Raw genomic sequence first — 6,000 nt, 5'->3', positions numbered from 1 at the left:
GAGAGAGACACACACACAGATGTATTTCTCCCTATCGTAATTTCACAGGTATGCAGACCAGAGGAAGAGTATCTGCTCATCATCACTCTTGTATTCCTATACCAGCTCAACAGTGCCATTATTTGACATCCCGCAGCAGACTACATGATAGAAGCATTTCATGAAATCCTGCAGGAACCATACATTACTGAAGAAGGCCACCTCAGTCTGCCGCCTGCATTATGGTTCAAATCAACCCAAGCATTTTTTAATTAAGTATTTCTCCTGCTAGTATTGCAAGTTTTTCACTGGCATTTAGGTGCCTAATGTCCATAGATTTCATTGGCATTTGTGTGCCCAAGTTCCTTTAGGTCCCTTTGAAAATCCCATTGGAGCATCTGCTATTGTGGAAAAGTCCTGTAGAGTTGAATGAGGATACAAAGAGACGAGTGCTATAAAAAATTACTCTAATAGCTATAGAATTTAATGGACGGTGAAATCCTTTCTTTTTTCCCTCAACTGTCCGATAGAAGTCTACAGCAGGGATACAATTTTCTATTAAATTCTATAGGGCGGAAAGGTTATCACTTTCTATTAAATTCCATAAGACTTTTATTCATAAGGGATAACAAGTCTGAATGATAATGTATGGCTATCAAACATAAGGAAAATTATCTAATTTATAGCCAGTATTAAGAAAGCCACTAGCCGTAAAATAAAATAGTTCTCCATATGGTACCCTGAAGCTTCCAAAAACTATAGTTAAAGAAAATAACAACCCTTTTACAGAAATCCATCTATTGTATATAAAATAGAATATTAGAGCAGTAAGATTGGTAGGAACTTGGAAGCAGGAACTGCCCCTTTGATTGTTCTATATGAATTTGTAGCATTTATATACAGGACTACAAGTATTTGGTGCATCTTTGTGCTAACAGAGCTCATGTTTTCAAGTACAAGAAAACTCTACAGTTACATTCTGTGGAGGCTTCAGGATACAGTTTGCCAAATGGAAAAACATTTGGAGGTTTGGAAAAATCTTGCACATAAATTACCAAAGGCACGAAGCGCCTGAAAGATGGATGAAATCAGAAGCCAAGGAAAAGCAGCATGTGTGCCAAAGGAAAAAAAAAAGATGTAATGATTTCTTTTAATGACTCTCTTGCAAAATGGAGAGCGTGCTTCCAGGGCATGTCATATTCTCATAAAAGCAGCTTGCCTGGGTGATGAGAAATACCCTGTAAGTGGTCAGACCAAGCCCCCATTTTTCATCCTTTCTGCACGTAGCTCTCCATTGATTATGTTAAGTGCTACCCACTGGTTAAAAATACAGAAAGCTCATTGTCTCTGACTGTGGCAAAGGCCAGCTACACACTTGTTAATTTCCTGATTTATGACACCATATAGAAGGAATTGAAAGTGGGCACTTTTTTTTTTGGTGGAAACTATTAAAACAGAGGCAGATCAGGAAGTTTGTGATAAAGAAAAGCCAGGCTCTCGTCTGACATGTAATCTCTCTTTTGGCTTTAAGTAAACCTGCTCCTTCAAGGCTGTGCCATCAACAGGGTCTAGCTCAAGTTTCACCACTAAATCTGAGTCAACAATCTCTAATCTGGACACTGGACTCAGGATCCAGGCTCAAGTTGCAGTTGGAAGCAGACAACAGGGACAAGGGGTTGGGGGGGGAGGTGCAGAGGGAGGAAAAAAGACAATCTTTGTTTCTCCTGTGATTGTCCACGCAGGGCTGAACTGAGGTCAGGTGTCATTTTTTTGTCATCAACAAGATAAAAGTTTGCACCTCTCCAGCCTTGAAATTGCCTTCCTGACACTTATATTAAGTACAGAAGATATATGTCCAAGAATCAGGGACACAAGTTTGTGGTGCAGCTCGGATTTGGAGTTCTTTTCATCTTTCTGACATGTGATACTGTGACATAAGCTGCCTGCAGTGAGGTTGCTATGCAGATATACAATTTCTGAAAAGTTACACCAGGAAAACTAAACCCGACTGATGGATTAGCATTTCACAAAGAAGCAGGATAAAATGTGTAGCAGTTAGACTAAAAAGCTAAAAAAAGGTGAATTAAACTTTCATGAAAACAATCTCTCTCTCAAAAAAAGGATCAATAAGTATAAAAGTATCTCATTGCATTCTTGGCCTTTGGTCTAGTGGCTTGATCCAGCTACTACATATAATAAAGGACATACTGTGTGTGTTCAGTGGCAGAAACTGGGGGAACGTTGTTGGGTTGTATTCCCCTTAATTTCATCAATCTTTTTTCTGTCATTGTTGCTGCTTCACAATCATTTTATTTTGAAAAATAAACACCAGAATAAAATAATATGCTGTCCAGGGCTCCAAGCCAAAAATGTGCCAGCACTTTCTCTTCCCACCCTGCCCCCAAACTCCTTAGGCCAAATGCCTTAACAAAAGCTGTTTTTTGTTTGGAAGATCTCTGGGTCCTTCGTTCTCTTTCCTAACCCTAACAGGAGGAGGGGTGGATGTCATATACGTAGACTTCAGGAAGGCCTTCGATACAATATCCCACCCCATACTGGTGAACAAGTTAAGAGGCTGTGACTTGGATGACTACACAGTCCGGTGGGTGGTGAATTGGCTACAGGGTCGCACCCAGAGAGTCGTGGTGGATGGGTCGGTCTCGACCTGGAAGGGTGTGGGCAGTGGGGTCCCGCAGGGCTCGGTCCTTGGACCGATACTCTTTAATGTCTTCATCAGTGACTTGGACGAGGGAGTCAAATGTACTCTGTCCAAGTTTGCAGATGACACAAAGCTATGGGGAGAAGTGGACACGCCGGAGGGCAGGGAACAGCTGCGAGCAAACCTGGATAGGTTGGACAAGTGGGCAGAAAACAACAGGATGCAGTTCAACAAGGAGAAATGCAAAGTGCTGCACCTAGGGAGGAAAAATGTCCAGCACACCTACAGCCTAGGGAATGACCTGCTGGGTGTCACAGAGGTGGAAAGGGATCTTGGAGTCCTAGTGGACTCCAAGATGAACATGAGCCGGCAGTGTGACGAAGCCATCAGAAAAGCCAATGGCACTTTATCGTGCATCAGCAGATGCATGACGAATAGGTCCAGGGAGGTGATACTTCCCCTCTATAGGGCGCTGGTCAGACCACAGTTGGAGTACTGCGTGCAATTCTGGGCGCCACACTTCAAGAAGGATGCGGATAACCTGGAGAGGGTCCAGAGAAGGGCCACTCGTATGGTCAAGGGCCTGCAGACCAAGCCCTACGAGGAGAGACTAGAGAAACTGGACCTTTTCAGCCTCCGCAAGAGAAGGTTGAGAGGAGACCTTGTGGCTGCCTATAAGTTCATCACGGGGGCACAGAAGGGAATTGGTGAGTATTTATTCACCAAGGCGCCCCCGGGGGTTACAAGAAACAATGGCCACAAGCTAGCAGAGAGCAGATTTAGATTGGACATTAGGAAGAACTTCTTCACAGTTCGAGTGGCCAAGGTCTGGAACGGGCTCCCAAGGGAGGTGGTGCTCTCCCCTACCCTGGGGGTCTTCAAGAGGAGGTTAGATGAGTATCTAGCTGGGATCATCTAGACCCAGCACTCTTTCCTGCTTATGCAGGGGGTCGGACTCGATGATCTATTGAGGTCCCTTCCGACCCTAACATCTATGAATCTATGAATCTATGAACCCCTAACACAGGAAATGATTTTATAATTCACATTATTAAGGAATTCAGTTCCCCCCTCCCCTCTGTGCTCTAGATGTCGACGTACAATAAGTCTGTGGCCTGGCACCCTTCCTCCCTGACCCTTTTGTGTTGAGTTTCTCTACCTGACCCTGCCTATAAATCATAATTTGGACCTCTCCACAAACCAGGCAGCAGCCAGGCTTCCCCAGTACTCTGAGGCTTTTGGGGCCTGCTCTTTTTCACCTTGGAATGCTCAGGCATCCTGAATGACTGCGGAATGACCTCGGGTCCTTTCTTTCCCCTAATAGAACATCCATTGCAACGGGAAGAGGTGCATGTTCCTTAAAAAGATACCTGTTAGCAAAAAAAAAGAAAAAGAACCTTGTAAGGGAGTGGGATGGAATAGGATGGGACGGGGGTGGGTGAGTAGAGGGGGAACCAAAAAAACAAAGACCTGATTTGTATGTGCATTAATGTATATGCTTAGTGAGGTTTTTCAAGGGCCCAGGGTAACCATTCGTGGCTAATAAATCTTTCACACTTCTATAGTGATATTCATTCTCCAGAGCAGGTGACCCGGGCAAATCATTTAACTCACTTGTACCTCAGTTTCCTACTTCCAGTTAAAATATTGCAGTGCCTTAGATGATCATTATACTATTTTTTACAAGGTTGTATTTCCAAAGATGAAGTCATTTTTCATTTAGCACTCATGTTAAAGTCAATGTAATTCTTCCAAAGGAAGCCAGGAAATTAAAGATGAGGCAATTGAGGCATAAGAAGATTAAGCGGAACAAATCAATGAAAGACCTGGTAATAAAAAATCCAGCTTGCCTGACACAGTCCAGGGCAGCAGTGGGCAAAATGCGGCCCGCGGGCTACATGCGGCCCACCAGGCCAGTCTATCTGGCCTGCAGGGCCCCTAAAAAATTTAGAAAATTCATATTGATCTGCCCCTGGCTGCCTGTCATGTGGCCCTCAATGGCTTGCCAGAACTCCGTAAGTGGCCCTCCGTCTGAAATAATTGCCCACCCCTGGTCCAGGGTGTTTATCCATTGGACCATACTGTCAATCTTGCAGCCCTGATTGCCAACACAGAGCGTCAGGTTCTCTACTGTGTTACTCCACTAAATTACACCCATGGAAAACCAGATTAACACAGAGAGGTAGCAAGCTCATAACATTTCTGTTGACCTGATGGATCAGTGCTAGATGCAAATGACTAGATCCTCACAGGTGCTAAGGGGTTGTAATTTCTCTCTCCTAGGTGCCCTGCCACCTACTGGACTCTTCAAACCTGTGTTACCATATGTGACCAAGCTCCATATGCAATGCATATGGAAAACTAGTTGCCTAAAGAAAGGATCCTCAGCAATCAGCAGCACAGAGGTTGATACCTAAGCTAGCTAGGTGTGAAATGCAGAGAAGAGGGGCAGGGCTGAGGGGGCCAGATCCAATAAAGGACTTAGGCAAAATTTAAGTGCCTAAATCTATAACCATAAACTTCCCCTGCCCCTATCAGCTGCTAATGTTCTGAGTTTTAAGATCAAGTGGCTCCTCTGTATGTGCCCAGAACTGCCCCAGTCTTGGTAGGGCTTATCAGTGGTCTTGCTCAGTGGTCTTAACAAACTGGGACAATGTTTGCCAGGTTGTGGATTATTAGAGGATGGAGATTCAGCCATGACTGAGGCTTCTAAGGTGTAGGATTTAAGATTTACCCTGTCCGCAGTTTCATATTTGCTACCCCTAGGCAGGTGCACAATGGGCATATTGCCTTCAGGCAGCTCTGTGAGCAGCAAGCTGTTTGGTTTGGAACTTGTTCTTAAGCTCCAGGTTCTCCCCATGCACTGCATAGGGAGCCTATGCACCTACCCCATAGTTCTGGGTTCCACTTCAGGAGCTAGGCACCTGTCAGTTACGTGTGCCAGTAACCAGGCTTTTAAGTGCTTATATCCTTTGTGACTTACATGCCTGCTTTGGTACCCCTCACCACAAGCAGGTCACTATCTCTAGGTTAGTGATGCCTTCTACTCAGGACCTTGAGCACTAAACCCTTTGCTGGAGATAGGTGCCTAGTCAGTTCATTTGGTATCATTAATTATTTGTTGTGTGAAGATGAAACTGAGTTTATAGCCCAGTAGTTAGCCTCACCTGGGCATGGGTTCAATAAATATATAATTATTTATACACAGTGGAACAGCTTCAGGGGGAGAGATCCATGCCAGAGTGACTTCGTCTGGTCACTCCTCTGATATCTAGAAGATTCAAGTTCAAGCTCCTGCTGTAGATGGGCCAAAATGGCAGTGAACTCAGGAATATGTCCTTATAAAAATGAATATGCACTTC

Source organism: Alligator mississippiensis, chromosome 1, assembly GCF_030867095.1.
Source record: "Alligator mississippiensis isolate rAllMis1 chromosome 1, rAllMis1, whole genome shotgun sequence".
Classification (NCBI taxonomy): domain Eukaryota; kingdom Metazoa; phylum Chordata; order Crocodylia; family Alligatoridae; genus Alligator; species Alligator mississippiensis.
This window is presented reverse-complemented; position numbering follows the sequence as displayed.